This window comes from Protopterus annectens, chromosome 2.part1 (genome assembly GCF_019279795.1).
Source record: "Protopterus annectens isolate FY-2018-M chromosome 2.part1, PAN1.0, whole genome shotgun sequence".
Classification (NCBI taxonomy): Eukaryota; Metazoa; Chordata; order Ceratodontiformes; family Protopteridae; genus Protopterus; species Protopterus annectens.
The window spans coordinates 1651089259-1651107444 of record NC_056729.1 but is presented as its reverse complement, the minus strand read 5'-3'; the positions used below and the strand labels follow the sequence as shown (position 1 = coordinate 1651107444).

At 38.0% G+C, this 18186-nt stretch overlaps 1 protein-coding gene across 1 annotated transcript in view; it reads left to right on the top strand.

Moving 5' to 3' along the window:
• The window catches only part of LOC122794574 (tyrosine-protein phosphatase non-receptor type 11-like), a gene marked incomplete at its 5' end in the record, with an annotated part of 1649855 nt that extends 1631682 nt beyond the window's left edge, over positions 1 to 18173 (top strand). Inside the window, one exon of the mRNA XM_044063080.1 lies at positions 17655 to 18173. The remainder of the gene's footprint in view (positions 1 to 17654) is intronic.
• Positions 18174 to 18186: the final 13 nt, after the last annotated feature.

The following is an 18186-nucleotide window of genomic DNA, read 5'->3' as shown; positions in this document are numbered from 1 at the left end:
GAATTGTCAGAACATGATTATTTATTATTTAATCAAAAGTATTACCAGAAGATTAAGGGTATTGCAGGGGGGGGGGGTCTTCTGTAGATGCAGCTTTTGCCAACATTGTTTTGGGCTGGTGGGAGACCAAATTGCTACCATTTATTACTGGAAGATTTGTTTTTTATTATGAAAAGTAATTTTAGTAAATTGCTTATAGAAGCATTGAACAAAAGTCCTCATTTTTGTAAAGTTCATATTAGCTAGAGTGAGTACAAAAATACATTTCCTGACATTACTTTAGAATGGGACTTAATAAATAAGTCCTTTGAGAGCTGTAGTTACAGGAAAGACGCTTGCAAATTGCTATTTGCATTTTAACAGTAATCACCCTGGGTTTATAAAGAAAAACATACCGAGAGGGCAGTACATCAGGGTTTCTAGACTCATTAAACAGGATACTATTTTTAAAGAAGAAATCAATTTCATCTCCCTTTCTTAGGCAGTTGTTACAAGGAAGCATGGTTATAGAAAGTGGTAATGAAATTATAACAAAAAGACATACTCATATTGCCCCTATTTTACATCGACCTTTAGAAAAAGTGAAGAAATATCGTGTATCCAGAAGTGAGAGTATCGACAATACCCTAGTGTGCAGTTTGGATAAGTCAGTAGATAGTTACGATATTATAATATTACTTCTGATAATTGGCGTATCCTAAAAGGGAATATGGATAGTTTTAAGGCAGCTGGAGAAAAACCTCATTTCATTTATAAAAGTAGTTATTGTTTAAAAAATCTGCTACAGCAAGATAGAGTAAACTCTCAGTTAACCGGAACTCAAACAACCAGAAAAAAAATGAAGAAATACAGTACAGTATGAACAATTCAGTTTTTTATGTATTGCACTTTCTGTTTTCCCCCTGCAGAAACATACCTTACCCTTTTAGAGGTTGAGTTTTAAAAAGGAAGACACAAATAAATTCCCTCTCTCCCCAACCACAAGTCAGACCAAACAAGTAAAATTGCAAAAATGTCCACACTCGCTCTGTACGCAGTCATTTTGCATCACATTGCACAGTCTCTCACATACACACAGTCTCTTCAGCTTTCATACATCCATTAACTCACTGTTTCTCCAATCTTTCACACATACACTGATCTGCTTTCATGCATCTCTGATCTCTGACAAACTTTCGCTTCTGCTTTCATACATGCATTCACGTACTCTTTCTGTCTCCAATCTCTCACACACACACACACACACTCTTCAGCTTTCATACATCTCTCCGATCCCACACACAGTCACTTCTGCTTTATACATGCATTAACACTCCCTCTCTATTTAATTCATTCAGTTCCAATCCACTCAGCATGCCGCTGAAAACTGTTCCATGTGCCACACTTTCTAGTGGAAATATAAGTTTAAAATATTATTTTTCAAGCCAGGCTTTTAATTAAGCAATAACTGACATGTTGGTGTGGTATATTAAGATTTAACCATGGTTGGTGTGGTTTAATCATGAGGGCAAAGCCCAAGTGATTAAATAAAGACAACTGTGAGTAAATCTTAATATACCACACCACTGTTGGTTATTGCTGTTACACAATGACATTATGTAAGAAAAACAATTCTTACGTTTCTTAAATATTGTCTTTGTATAATGGCGCCATGCTGTCCTTCTGCAGTTGGTAGATATCCTGTTGCCTTTTTTGATGTACTGCTTATTACTGCTCATGCGTATGTAATGTGTGTTCCCATACATACCCAGTACACCAGGGCTTTGGAAAGGAAGCAACAGAGAAAAGGTTTCCGTTAATCTGTTTTTGTTTTGTTTTGTTTTTTTTTGTTTTTTTCAGTAAATAAAAAAAAAATGTTTCAGACAGCTTAGGGGTAGGAGAGAGACAGAATGGCGAATACTCTGAGAAGATTTCTGTCTATACACACTGAGCAGAGTGGAGGAGGGGGTGTTGACTACAACTCTGATCTGAGATATATAAGTATCCTTTTTTGGCTTATTTATACTGATTATTGCTTCTAGCAATTTATATATAGCACTTTTTATTGCCCGCTGCATACTTTTTACTGTATTTTATTGCTATTAACTAATCTGCACGGGTAACTGATTTGTTTACAGTTAAAAGCATTCTGTAGAGTCTCTTTGCTCCTTTATCTGTTTAAAAACTTTCATTTTGTGGCTCACTGCTGTCATAAAGATTTCTGTAGTGTTTACTGCCTAAAGAGTGTAGGCTAATAACTTTAGTATTGTCCCAGTTCAGATTTGCTGGCTCTGGGCCTATTTGTCCTTGCAGTGATTGTTCAGAGCACATGAACAGGCATCTTGAATTAGCAGAAGCCTTTTTTTACCTTTCTGGCTGGATTGTGTTGATTGGCTGCTGGCTGGTGGGGCTGGTTCTTTTGTGCTTTTTTTTTAAAAAAAGAAAAGTTGTCTAAGGTTGTATCTTCTGGTATTTAATCCAAAACTTTGAGAGGATTTCTGTCTATACACACTGAGCAGAGTGGAGGAGGGGTATTGACTATAACTCTGATCTGAGATATATAAGTATCCGTTTTTTTTTTTTGGCTTATTTATACTGATTATTGCTTCTATCAATTTATCTATAGCACTTTTTATTTCCTGCTGCTTACTTTTTTCTGCATCTTATTGCTATTAACTAATATGCACGGGTAACTGATTTGTTTACAGTTAAAAGGATTCTGTAGAGTCTCTTTGTGCCTTTATCTGTTTAAAAACTTTAATTTTGTGATTCACTGCTGTCATAAAGATTTCTGTAGAGTTTACTGTCTAAAGAGTGTAGGCTAATAGCTTTAGTATTGGTCCCCACCCTCCCTCCCTCCCTGTTGGTGTCTTGTTGTTATACTTGGTGGCTTTGCAGTTGCCTGCCTCTACTGTAAATTTGATCTGGGACACTCCTCCCAGTCTAGTGTCATTAGCTCATTCTACCTAATACAGAGAACATCTGAGAAGGCCTTCTGTTACTCCTTTCTCCCTTTCTTAAAAAAAAAAAAATACTTGCCTGAATTTCCTTGTGTTCTGACTGCGCTTCTTAAACATTTTGGAAATATAGAGTATATTTTAGTGCATTTATTATAACTGTATTTGCCTTAATATTGCTACAAGTCGAGTGCTCTAGGTTGCACTGCATCTGAATTGTTTGTGTTTTAGCTGCTTTTCTGTATATATAGGCTTCGCTGTATATGTAGACTAACTAATTATTCTACTGTATTACTGCCTCTTAAATCGTTTTTCACTTGTGCACTTGCCTTGCTTCATTTAAAAAGTTTTAAATTGCTAATTTTGTAGAGTTTTAATTGCATTTACTGTTTAGGAGTATACACTCAAGTGTGTTAGCCTTTTCTGTGTTTATTTACTGTATTATTGCATTGTTTAGCCTGTTTTAACAAAAAAAAAATACTATCTTGTTTGCTCGTTTTCCACCTTTCCTAGCCAGTGTAGTCCAGATCCCAGGCTTTGCTTGTCTCAGGACTTTATTTTCTGTGTTCAGAGTTATCCAGACCTTGCTGTGGTAGAGGGAAGTCTTGCTGCTTACCAGTGGGAGTGGTGAGCATTGTACTGCCTATCTAACACTAGAGGAGTGGTTTCCAGCTCTAAAATTGTAATTTTATTAGCCTTTTTGGACTGATTTCTATCCCTTTCAACTTTCTGGCTTAAAAATGCGTGTGTTTGTACATTTTTCGCATCGTGCAGCAACACAGAGCTACAGTTAAACTATTCCAGGTGTCAGAAAGTCTGCTCTTCAAACTTTCACTTAGAATTAACTGGTTTCTCAGTAATAGCACTAAAATCTGAACCGCTGTGACTAGCACTTGCTCTAGAACCTGCTGGAAAGCACTAGGAAGCCTGAAACTGATACAAGCACTTAACTCTCCTTGCCAATAAGGAAAAATTAATCATAGGCACTAAACAGCCTATAATTGCAAAGTACCTTGCAAAGGTAAGGGAAAACAGCTCTTGTACTTTACAAAAAAAGCACCTAAACTCCCACACATAACAACACTAAACCCACTTATGTGGAGGCCCTTAACATTAACCTGCCCAAGCAACAAGGACTTCCGAAGCTGAAATGCAAACAAACACCAGTCACAACCAAAGTGACACATAGCTCACAACAACAGTGTGCCACCTAACAACAGCCCCTAAGGCAAGACAGTGTACCCAACACTTTAGGAATAGGTGACTCTATAGTCAGGCACACTGATGTCCCACTCACCAGGCTGAACAAGGAGAAAATTACAGTCAGCTGCCTGTCGGGTGCCAGGATCCGCCACATAACACATGCATTCAAGTTACTCCACAACAAGTACAAATACGACTCTGTCATTGTCCATGTGGGAGTGAATGACTTGAGACGTACCTCCCTGGACTACATGAAAAGAGACATGGAAGAGCTCTCGGATCATGTGGCCGAGGCAGGTATGACCCTAGCCCTTAGTAGCATCCTGCCTTTGCATAGAATGATACCACAGTATAAGGACAAAATGATTGACTTCAACAATTGGCTAAGCTTCTGGTGTCATACCAAGGGGATCCAGTATCTGTCTGCCTGGGAAGACATGATCGAGAAACCACAATGCTTTACCAAAGATGGTCTGCACCTGTCACCCCTGAGATTCAGGTTACTGGCTAAAGCTCTTGCCACCCCTATAGTGCCTTTTTTAGGCAAGCTTCAAAGGACAAAACCACCACCGTAACAGATACAAGCATGCAAAATCTGAAGGTAATGCTACTTAATGCTAAAAGTCTAAACCTCAAAATACACTCTCTCTTGGCACTCCTAAAAATGGAGAACATCGATATCTGTGCAGTAACTGAGACCTGGTTCAAGGCTCCAGAGAGCACCCCTGCAGTACCAGGCTACAACTCTTACCACACTTTTCGGCCACAAAACCAAGACCGAAACACTAAAGGTGGAGGAGTGTCCATATTCATCAAGGATATTCACACCTCCAGGCTAGTTGCCCAACACAATGCATCTGAAATTCTCCAGGTGCAGCTAACACTAGATACGACTACAATCCAAATTGTAGCTTGCTACAGATCCCCCACCATGCCCCAAGATTCTTACTACACCTTTCTAAACATACTGGAAAATATTAAGATACAACCAAACACCCTAATACTGGGTGATTTCAACTACCCTGCCATTAACTGGGAAAACTACTTGGGTACCAACACCTTTTCCCAACGGTTCTTGGAATTCATAAATTCCAACGCCCTGGATCAACTAATCCATTATCCCACCAGGGGCTCCAATATCCTAGACCTGGTCATTACCAACATGGGAGATAGATGTTCTACACCAGTGGTCACCCCCTCATTGGTCAGGTCTGATTATAAGCAAATCACCCTTGACATCCACATCCCGCCCCCACCCCCCAGTAAGGAAACCTCCGTAAAAAACTTCTCCAAAGCCAACTTCATGCTACTGAAGTCAGAAGTGACAAACTTCATGACAACCATGCAGACGGGATCTGAAAGTTTGACTGCTGAATCCTACACTAAGGCACTGTACGAGCACATCCACTCATGCATAAATCGTGCCATCCCAAATAGAACCAAGATGCCAATCTGGTGGTCCCCTGCTATAAACAAGCTATACAGCAGAAGGAATAAACTGTTGCAGAAAAGAGGAAAATCCCAGGATGCAAAAAACTCCCTCACCAGCCTCAGTAAGAAGCTGAGATCCCTCATAAAATCCTCAAAAGCTAGTTACGTAAATAAAATTGCCAAATATTCCAAAGACAACCACAAGGCATTCTATAGTTATGTCAAAAATCTAAATGACAATGCTCAGATCTACAACAGAATGGCATTAAATATACTGATCCCAAGGATATTGCCAATATCCTGGCAGATCGATTTAGTGTCAACTTCACCCCCCTCTTACCCCCTAAAGGGCCCATCTCAATACCAAAAGATTGCCAAATTCCGGTAATCACAGCCAGACAGGTAGAAACCACACTCTCTAAAGCTAAGAATAATACAGCATCCATGGGACCAGATGATATCCTGGGCTGTGTACTAAATGAACTACAAAATGAACTAGCACCTCACCTAAGTGTCATGTTTAATCATTGCCTCACCTCAGGCTTCGTGCCCACTGAGTGGCGCACAGCTACAGTTATCCCACTCCACAAGGGGGGATCCACCTTGGATCCTGGGAACTACCGTCCCATCAGTCTGATGAGCCTGATCTGCAAGGTCATGGAACGCATTATCATGGAACTTATAAACAAAGACATTGGCAACCTTTAAACACTGGTCCCCACCCAGTTTAGATTCATGAAGGGCCAATCTTGTCTCCTGAACCTGATTGACTTCTTTGAATCAGTCTCCAGAGCTGTGGATGAGGGTAAGGTGGTTCACATAGCCTATCTGGACCTCACCAACACCTTTGACACCATCCCCCACTCTGGAATCATAGATAAACTTACTAAGCTGGGCATAAATCCCTATATCACTCGTTGGCTTGCCAACTGGCTTACTGACAGAACCCAGACTGTAAAAGTAGCTGACTCCAAATCCAGCTCCAGACAGGTGACAACTGGAGTACCTCAGGGTTCAGTCCTGGGACCACTCTTGTTTGGAATCTACTTCTCTGAAGTACAGGCCAACACTAAAGGACTCTGGCTAACAAAGTTCGCAGATGACTACAAACTGGGAGCCATTACTGAATCACCAAATGATGTGGATGTTCTACAAAAGGGCCTTACAGAAACAAATGCCTGGTGCTAGAGCCATGGGCTCAAGCTTAATGCCAAGAAATGTATAGTTATCCCCTTTGAAAAAAAACATGTACCCATGAATTACCACATAGGTGGCAGTACACTAAACATCGAAAGTGTGATGAGAGACTTGGGGACACAGGTGGACAGTGGTCTCACCTTTGATAACCATATCACCACAGAAGTCAGGAAATCTTTCCATGTGGCGCACCTCATCACTAAGGGCTTTCATCCAGAAAAAAGGAGGTCATTGTCCCACTGTACTCATCCCTCATTAAACCCATTATAGAGTATAATGCCCTGTTTTTGGTATGTACCTCACAAGACATCTGCAACAGCTGGAAAGGCCGCAAAAATACCTCACTAAAAGAATCACAGGCCTAAAGCAGATGCCATATGCTGACCATCGAAAAAACTCCAGCTATACTCTGTGGCGACTATGGGTCACATAGGTGGATTTATACTGTCTTTATGAACTTTGGGCTGACCTTGTATAAACCCACCTATGCGACCCATAGTCGCAGGTAGTGGATGGGTTACAGAACATTTATCTGTTTATATTGAGAAACACTTGAGACCAGTCATAAATAAGAAGAAATTCGTCCTTAGGGATTTGAAACACTTCTTAATTGATTTATACGAGAACTTAAAAGATACAGAATAATATAGAAGATATAATACTAGTGACATTTGATATTCAGTCACTATTTACAGTAATTCCTAATGATTTAGGAATCCAATATATACATAATTATATGTCTGCCAATAGTGAATTTTCATCTAAGAAAATAGATCTTATTACTTGTTTTATCAAACTGGTCTTAGAGAATAATTTATTCTTATTTGATGATCAGTTATTTATTCAATGTGAAGGTGTAGCAATGGGTACCCCCTGTGCCAATACTTATGCAAATATGTTTTTGGCACAGTGGGAAGAGAGTACACTCTTTACTTGGATGAATTTAAAACAAATGTCATCTTTTATAGGCGTTTCGTAGATGACCTTATGGAGAGGTTCGTATGAGAGCCTAGATGCATTTTTTGATAAGATGAATGGTCTAACAGAATGCTTGAAATTCACAATGAATAGATCAGGATATAAGATTGAATACTTGGACTTATTCATAGAAAAATTAAATGATGGTATGATAAATACTGGCGTATTTCGAAAATCTTGTTATCGTAATTCTCTTTTATATAGATCCAGTATGCATCCCACATATATTTTTAAAAATTTGATAAAGGGACAAGGCCTAAGGGCATCTAGATTAAATAACAAACACCACCATGCGCTGGGTCTGACGGCTAATAAATTGTAGATTCCTCAAGCACTGAAATGCAGGAAATCAGTTCAAAACAGTTCAAAACACGATCACCAACTGTAGTATAAAATCCAAGCAGTTTATTGGTATAAAACTGTTAGCGCTTTCACCCTTAGGCTTCTTCAGACAGTTACAAAAGAAAAGCATGCCTATTCCAATTTAAATACTGGAGCACTGTTGTTGATAGGTTAAACCCAAACACACGTCAAACACTAATTACTATGCATCTAAAAAACTGCTCAATATACAATAAAGACACAGTACTTCAAATTCAACAAGGCTAACAAGCGCTAAATGTTAAAAACAAAAATAAAAATAATAAAAACATCTAGAAACTGTCACTAACACCACGAATGCCTTAGCCAGACATGTTATAGTCACTGGCCCACAGCATACTTTCTCATTCTGTGTTATAGAGGTAGTATGTCCTAGTAAGAGAGGGGGGGCATTATCAACCATACCTTAGAGAGAGAGATGCAATGGATCATCAGATGTAGGGCAGATAAGTTCCCAGGACTCAATGATAAGGTCAATATAACCCCTGTGTTAAGGAAAAGGAGATGTTTTAGACCTTAATGTTTTTGATGATGTTTTTGATATTTTTGATGATGGTATATGTAAATACTGTCTATGTGACAGTTTCTAGATGTTTTTATTATTTTTACTTTTGTTTTTAACATTTAGCGCTTGTTAGCCTTGTTGAATTTGAAGTACTGTGTCTTTATTGTATATTGAGCAGTTTTTTAGATGCATAGTAATTAGTGTTTGACATGTGCTTGGGTTTAACCTATCACCAACAGTGCTCCAGTATTTAAATTGGGATAGGCATGCTTTTCTTTTGTAACTTTCTGAAGAAGCCTAAGGGTGAAAGCGCTAACAGTTTTATACCAATAAACTGCTTGGATTTTATACTACAGTTGGTGATCGTGTTTTGAACTGTTTTGAACTGATTTCCTGCATTTCTGTGCTTGAGGAATCTACAATTTATTAGCCATCAGACCCAGCACATGGTGGTGTTTGTTATTTGCATTTATTTTTTATCCATTGCGATAGCTGGGTCTATTTTCCGTAGTACCGGTGTGGTCTTTGTTTTTGTTATCTAGATTAAATATATCAGACTCAAGTTTCAATAAAGAACTGTATTATCTATATCACAAACTATGTATTAGAGGATATACACAAAGAGAGATCTTGGAAAGTCTTAAAGACGTTCCTGAGCTACGCAAAAATAAAGCTGCCCCATATTTTGGACCAAGTATAACTGAAAATACTTGTACTATAAAAAGAGAGACATCTTTTGTTAAAATACCGATGTTTTTTACATCTGATAACAGCAGTCTGATTGATATATTTAAAAAGAACTGGTCCATTTTACAGGTAGACCCAAAAATTGAGCAGTTAGTAGGATCTAAGCCATGTTTTTGTATAAAAATAAAAAGAATTTGCGAAGATTATTGTGTTATAAAAAAGAAAACAAAGTACAAGAAGAAGAGCAAGGTACACAACCGTGCCATGACTGTAATTTTTGTATATATATTGAACAATCTATTATATTTTACCATCCAGACTTAAAAAAGGAATTTCATATTAGAGCAAGAGCCACATGTATAACATGCAATGTAGTATATTTAGCTGTATGTCAGACCTGCCAATCATTTTATGTGGGAAAAACTAATAGATACTTTAAAGATAGGATTAGAGAGCACATTTATCATATAAAAAAGGGTTCTATGCACAATGCTTTAGCAAAACATGTAGTTAGCTTAGGCAGTACACACACCTTTAAATTTCAGGTATTAGAAATTATTCCTACTACTATGCGGCAAGGTGATATCAAAAATCACACCGAATATATAGAAAATAATTGGATAATTCTATTAAGGGCTGATAGGGGAAAGGGGCTTAATGAACGTGCTACCATTAAGCCCCTATTAAATAAATGTAGACAAATAAAATAAAATAAAATTGAAGCCCCTGTTATATATGCATTTTTAGGTATATATCCACTATTTATATATATTTTTGGTTAGTTTTATATATGACACTTTAAGGTTCGTTATGTTGTACATACATGGATATTTATTTATTTATTTTAGTAAATATGATTTATATATGTATATACATATAAACTGTAGTATCATATTTTTGTCATTTATTTTGTTAATATCTTCTGTTTGTATTAGTATAAGAAGTTAGAAAGAATGCTTAGAAGTCAGTAATTTTATAGGAGAGCAAGCATTTTATTATAGAATTGTGTCTCATTCATTTTTATACATATTTTATGAATATACAAATGTTTTAGAACAAAATACAACAAAAAACAAATGTTTTTTATATATATGTTGTCATTTTTTGGCAAAGTAACTTATATGTAACTATGTTACTTTAAAAACTTAATGAAATAATTTTTTTGATTGGCTATTGCAACAATTGATTGGCTATTGCAATAATTGAATTCAGTATATATTAAAGTAATGTGGATTCATTCATTGTTTTGATCTGAAGAAGCTTGGATGTGAAAGCGCTTATCTTTGTACAATAAAGACTATTTTATTTATTTTATTCAACATCAGTATTGAGGCTTGGTTTGTTCCGCTTCATACATTTTTTACATTTATGAATCTGTAGAGTTTGTCTAGCCGTAATATTGGTACATGAATTTATTCAATAATCTGCACGATTGTATAGTAATATACATTCCTTTACCATGCTTATGTTTGTGTCATAGTTAAAACTGCATGTTGTAACACATTTACTAGTGTTTAGCTGTGCTGTTTGGACAGTAGTCATTGGGTTTTTAATGTTAGTTATTATCACAGGTTTCGAGTACCACTTCTGTTAAATAATTTTTCATTGAATCCATTCTGAAGAAGAAGGAGAGGGTGCAGTTGGCAGGTGGGATTTTATTTATTTATTTATTTGACATTTGTTAACCGGATTGGTCCAACTGAGCAAAAAGCCCATTTTCAGTGGAGACCCGAGGAGAAAAGCTCCATGTAGATTATAAAGTATTATAAAAATATGTAAAAATCAAAGTTACATAAAGTAATATAGCAAAATCAAATGGCAATTACAATGGTGTACAAATGACCAAAACAGTTATAGCAATATATAAAACGTTACACATTTGAGAAATCAAAAACAAGCACCATTTTCTTATGTATGAGTTTTTTTTCTTCTTCAACTGAGAGAAAAATTAAAAAAATAGAACTGTTAAGCCAAGCCCTCCTATGAGAGCTGGTAGAAGTAATAGGAGAGAAAAATAAAACTATTAAGCCAAGCCCTCCTGTAAGAGTTGGGAGAAGGAGTTAGAGCAGGTGAAGGTAAGGGTTCATGTCGGGTCATGATAGGGACAGATCCAAGAGTTAGCTAGATAGTTCTTTAGTTCTTTTTTGAAAGTGTTGGAGTGAGTAATCCTTCTTACATTGAGTGGGAGTTTGCTCCAGTCTTGAGATACTGAGCACTTTATAATACTTTACCAATAACTATATTGGGTTTGTATATTTGAAGAAGGTGTTGTTTGGTGCTATGGAGTTAGATTTGCATTTATTTAATCTGTTTTGTTTGCCATTCAGATGTTTCTTGAAGAATTTCTCAAACACAAATTACCTCCTACTACATGATGGTATAAGGTTCATAGGTAGGTACTAGGCTATCGGCCCTAGGGCCTATACAAGCCTAGCCAAAATGGTACCCTGGCTTTCGCCACCCAAGAAAATTATTTTCCTATGCCCCTGTCAAGCAGAACCACAGAAGTGATCCCCGGGGTGAATTTCCTATTACCCATCCAATCATCAAGATTTTTCTTGAATAGTGTTAATGAGGAGCTCTGTTTGACAAAGATAGGTAGTCTGTTCCAGAGTATGGGAAGTCTCTGGGACAGGAATCTATCCCTCCAGCATGTTCTGTTTATTGTGGTGACAAGGTTTAGGTCCCTAGAGCGTGTAGCTCGGAGGGATTGGGATTTCTTTAAGTGGAGCATGTCCAACAGCTCTGGGTTTGACATAGCTTTGTATGTTAGGCAGAGATCGCCTCTGAGTAGGCGATATGCAACGGAGTAAAGCTGAAGTTTTTTGAGACGGTCTGCATAAGGCATCTGTTTGAGGCCAGTAATCCTCATTGTGAGGCATTTTTGCGGCCTTTCCAGTTGTTGTAGATGTCTTGTGAGGGACATACCAAAAGGGGCTTTTAACTCTATAATGGGTCTAATGAGTGTTGAGTAGAGGGGAACAATGACCTCTTTTTTTCTGGATGAGAAACCTTTTGTGATGAGGTGTGCCATGTAGAAGGATTTCCTGACCACTGTGGCGATGTGATTATCAAAGGAGAGACTACTGTCCACCTATGTCCCAAGGTCTCTTATCACACTTTCAGTGTTAAGTAGACTACCGCCTATGTGGTAGTTCATGGGTACAGAGTTTTTACCAAAGGGGATGACTATGCACTTTTTGTTATTGAGCTTGAGACCATGTCTTTGACACCAGGCATCTGTCTCAGTGAGGCCCTTTTGTAGGATGTCCACATCATTAGGAGTTTCAATTATGGCTCTTAGTTTGCAGTCATCTGCGAATTTAGTTAGCCAAAGACCTTCTGTATTAGCCTGTACTTCAGAGAAGTAGATACCAAACAGGAGAGGACCCAGGACTGAACTCTGTGGTACTCCACTTGTCACTGGTCTGAAGTCTGATTTGGAGTCTGCTACTTTCACGGTGTGGGTTTTGTCAGTAAGCCAGTTGGCAACCCATCTTGTGACATAGGGATTTATACCTAATTTAGTGAGTTTATCTATAATTCCAGAGTGGGGATGGTGTTGAACGCCTTGGCGAGATCTAGATAGGCTGTGTGAACCACCTTACCCTCATCTGTGGCTTTGGTGACTACTTCAAAGAAGTCTATCAGGTTTAGGAGACATGATCTGCCTTTTACAAACCCAAACTGTGTGGGGTCCAGAGTTGGGAGATCTCCAATGTCTTTGTTTATGAATTCCATGATGATATGTTCCATGGCCTTGCAGACAAGGCTCGTCAGGCTAATTGGGCGGTTGTTCCCGGGGTCTGTTGTGCCCCCCCCCCTTTGTGGAGTGGGATAACTGTCATGGTGCACCATTCAATGGGCACAAAGTCTGAGGTGAGGCTATGATTTAACATGGTACTTAGGTGGGGTGGCAGTTCATTCTGTAGTTCATGTAGAAGGCAGCCTGGGATGTTGTCAGGTCCCATGGATGCTGTGTTCTTGGCTTTGGAGAGTGAAGTTTTTACCTGTGCAGCCGTGATTACAGGAACTTTGCATTCTTCCATTATAAAGATGGGCCCTTTAGGGGGTGAGAGGGGGGTAAAGTTAGCACTGAACCTATCTGCCAGGATGTTGGCAATATCAGTTGGTTCTGTATATTTAGTGTCATTGTGCTGTAACTCAGAGCAGATCTGAGTGTTGCCATTGAGATTTTTGACATAGCTATAGCATGCTTTGTGGTTGTCTTTAGAATCAGTGGCAATTTTGTTTTCATAACTAGCTTTGAAGGATTTTATGAGGGATCTCAGCTTTTTACTGAGGATGGCCAGGGAGTTCCTCCAATCATGGGATTTTACTCTTTTTTGCAACAGTTTCTTTCTTCTGTTGTAGAGTTTGTTTATGGCAGAAGACCACCAGATTGGCTTCCTTTTTTTGGAGTTTCAAAGCCTCCTCTAACACATAACATGGACTCCTATGCAGAGGTGTACACCAATGTTTTGTATAACCACTTAAGCAGTTGTATAGAATTGGCTGTACCTGTCCAGATTAAAGCCAGGTCTTGCTAAAAAGGCAAGCCACTCTGTTGGACCCCTAATATAAACAGGCTATGCAACAAGAGAAATAAATTAATGTCCAAGGACAAGAGAAAAAAATCCCTCTGTAGCTTAATCAAACAAATTAGAGATCTTTGAAGCGTTTTGAATTGAGAATTATACATTGGAACAAGAATCAAAATGGATTAAGATGCAGGTCAGATCAGATCCCTGGTCTTAACACAAGTAGGTATATATCCTTTTTAAAGAAAAAGAGAAAGAAGGTTACTTTAGTCAACTTGATAGAATATACTCTATATTTATGACACTAATATACATTAGATTAGAAGTAAAATTCTTTAATGAGAATGAATTGTACATAGAGATTTTAGTAAAGGATGAATTGTCATTTAATATTAGATTAAACGGTCGGTAGGAATAACACAGAAACCTTTAATATTTTCTTTTCTTAGTTCTCATTTTCACATTGGTGTAAATGTTAGTACTGAAGTTATTTTAAGCACACAAAAGGTTTTATAAAAGTGGCTTGATTCACTTTTAAAGAATGAATAAATGAAAATGGTATAGGTATACCACCCGCTGTGATAATGATGTACTACTATATGAAATATTACAGTCTGACCCAGGCACAGAGGCCTTTTAAAAAGTTCTAATGTAAATGCAGAATGACTACGGAGATAGAATCTCTGGGTTCTCTAAATTGTTTGAAGTATTGTTTTGTTGTTATAGGTTATTTTTTAACTGTGTTTTTAATGTCATTTGGACTGATTAGCAAGGTCCAATTAAGCAAGTTGAAATTGGCAAAGGAGATTAATTAATGTTGATTTACCTAAGTATCTAGGATATATAAAGGTTGCGCCTTCTATAGTTAACGTACAGTCTGAGGAAGCCCTTTGTAGGTGAAAGCGCCTTTACTGAGTTTAAATTGTTGTGAATAAAGAAAGCCTTTATGCTGTGAGTTGGTTCCATTGTCTTATTTATTGAGCTGAATGTCTTGGAAGATATCGAATGGCTGAATGTCTGAAGCAGGTTGTATTGCCTTACTTGGACTACTCTCCTCTTGTAACGGAGAAGTTTTATTTCGCTAACTAACTGATACAGAGTGTGGCTAACGATTTGGACAGTTAGCGTTCCTGCACGGAAATTAGAGATCTTGTCAAGTCCTCCAAAGCTAATTATGAAACAAAAATAGCCTCCCAAACTAAGGATAATCACAAGGTATTATTTAACTATATCCAACATCTAAAAGGGAATACCCTCATATGCACTGAACTGGTTGTGGATTGCACTGCCCATATTTAACTGGAGATAATGGCTAACCTGCTAGGTGAAAGATTTGGAGCAAACTTCACCCCCTTCCATCCCTTCCAGTCATCCCTCAAAGTATACCTGCCACCATTCCTCAGCCTATTGTCTCAAGAGAGCAGGTCATCTTGGGGTGATCCAAGGCCAAAAACACAGCATCAATGTTACCAAACAACAAACAACGAAGGATGCCTTTTAAACAATTTAAGACATGAGATAGCAGACCCACTTGAATCCCTGTTTAACCACAGCTTTCAACCTGGGTATGGTCCAGCAGAATGGAGAATAACAACACTAATCCCTCTGCACAAAAGGGGATGATCAACTGACCCTGGGAATTACAGACCCATAAGGTTGACTAGCCTCATCTGCAAGACCATGGAAGGAATCATTATGGACCCTATTAACAAGGACATAGGTAATCTTCAAACTCTGGATCCAGCCCAGTTTGGATTTGTTAAAGCTAGATCATCCCTGTTAAACATAGTTGACTTCTTCAAGAAAGTCACCAAGGCCCTGGATGAGGGAAAGACATTGTATACCAGCTATTCTGACCTAGCCAGGGCATTTTACACAATCCCTCACTCAGGTATTATAGAGAAACTCTCCCAAATGAGAATTAATCCCTACATTACCAGATGGGTAGCCAGTTAACAGGACACATACTATCAAAGTGGGTGACTTCACCTCTAGCAAAAGGCCAGTCACCAGTGGTATTCCACAGGGTTCTAGGCTGGGCCTCTTACTGTTCAGAATTTATTTCTCAGCTGTCCAGGCAAACTTGGATGGCCTGTGCCTGACCAAGTTCACTGACGATTGCAAATTGGGAACAGTCATTGAGTCCCCCAGTGATGTTAATATACTACAGGCTAGGTTAACGCAGACAAACCATTGATGCCAGAGCCACAGATTACAGCTCTTTGGGAAAGCTGGCATCCCTGCTAATTACATTATAGACAGCACCCCCCTCCCAAGTATTGATCCAGTGATACGTGATCTGGGTACTCAGATTGATAGCAATCTGAACTTTAACCACCTCATATACACAGTAGTGAGGAAATCCTTCTAGGTGATGCATCTTATAAGTAAAGGCATTGCATCTAGATCTAAGGATGTTATAATTCCGTTATACTCAGCTCTCATCAGACTTCACTTGATTGCAATGTCCCTTTTGCGTGTACCTCATCAGACATCTAAAACAACTGGAGAGACCAGAGGTTTCTTACCAAGAAATTACAGGCTACACAAAACCAGTATTGCATGGAAAGACTGAAAGCCCTGTCACTGTATTTTGTCTCCTACAGGTTGCTAAGGAGTGATCAGTGTCTGGCATGCAGGGTAGTCTCTGACCCAGCCCTGATGCAAATGCTACACATTCATAAATCACACTGCACAAGGGTCACTCACTCCAGGTGTCTTAGCTTAGCCTCTGTCATGAACAGGTCATGCTTGAGAGATAGATATATCTCCCACAGACTGCCACTTTTCTGAATAAGCTTCGACTTCATATCTAACAGAGCACCCCCCCCCCCGACCTCTTCAAATGCAACCTAGGTGAATGGAAGGGATGACCGTAAATGCATTCTGGCTTGGTGCCCATGTCCCTCCCAGAGTGAGGAAGTTGGCATTAACTACCATAGCCTTTGCCTCTGCGAACTTCACTCACCTAACCACCGACAACTGGGGCAATTCGGAATAAATATGGCTAGATTTATAAGAGCTCTTGGGCTGTTAGCTTAGTAACCTTCTATGAACCTATGGATGTTGCTGTATTTGCCTTGTGTAATAGTTTAGTGGTGAACTCACATTGGTTCCAGTTGTATAACTACAAATTTAGTGCAAGTAACAGAGGTGTGGAGACAACAACCCTCCACATTATGATTAATGGTTATTTTGTAGTTATTTTTGCATGTGTACTATATCTGTGAGTTGTTATACAACATTGTTGCAATGGATTGTTCTTTGCATATTTATTGCTTTGTTTGAGATCATGTGTTGGTCATATACAGTACCAGAGACGTTAAAGAATGTTGTGTGCAGGAGTGCGGGAGGTACAGGTTTTATTTTCATTTTTTTAAGATGAAGATATGTTTCTCAATGTGTGGCTGATGGATGATGTGTTGATTTATAGCAAATTGGATGCATGTTGATGATTGGTGTTATCATTCATAATGTATATGCTTTTTATTTAAACCCAGTTATCACATAAGAAGGGAGATTTGCTGCCTGGCTGATTAACATTCATGTTTTATAGACTCTTTTGTTTTGAATTTAATGTGTATTAACTTTTGTAAAATCATGTCCTGTACATGTTCAAGTTTATTTGTTCTTTTTTAGTGTTTTTGTTGAAATTTTTAAAAATTTAATAAAGATAGTTTCAAAAAGTGTTAATTTTATATTGCATCATCCATGAAGTAGAAATTTTAAGTTTTAAAGAAAAAAACGGCTAATGATTTTTCTGTTCTTTGAAGAATACATATTACTTTTTTTCAGGAACTGCAGTCTTACAACTGGCTTCTGTATGAGCTTGAGAGAGTCGCATCTCTGATCCAGTTTCTTTGAAACCATGAGTGGCTTGAATATCAGTGAAAGGAAGCATGCCCAAATGGATTTGTTTATGGAACAAAAAATGAACTTTCTCACTTCATCTTTTATTTATGTACAAGTGCCTGCTGACTTGAAACTGGATTCAATTTTTAGAATATGTGCCAGTTTATCATGCAAGCTTTAATGATAAGCAGAATACCCTAAAATGTTACTGGGTTTATTCCTTTGGAATGTTTTAAATACAAATAACTTGCACTTTTTATATGAACCATTGAAGATAGTGACCAGAAAGATCTGTTTTGAACAAAAACAGTTATACTTTAAAAATGTGTTTTAAATGGGTATATCAACTAAGATGCCTTTCACAGTTGTCATAGCTAAAGTTCATTGTCTTTGCTTAGATTTACTGTTGCCAAAATATGATTATTGAGTGTTAGCAGGGGTTATATCAGAATACAAAGAATGCAAATTTACAGAT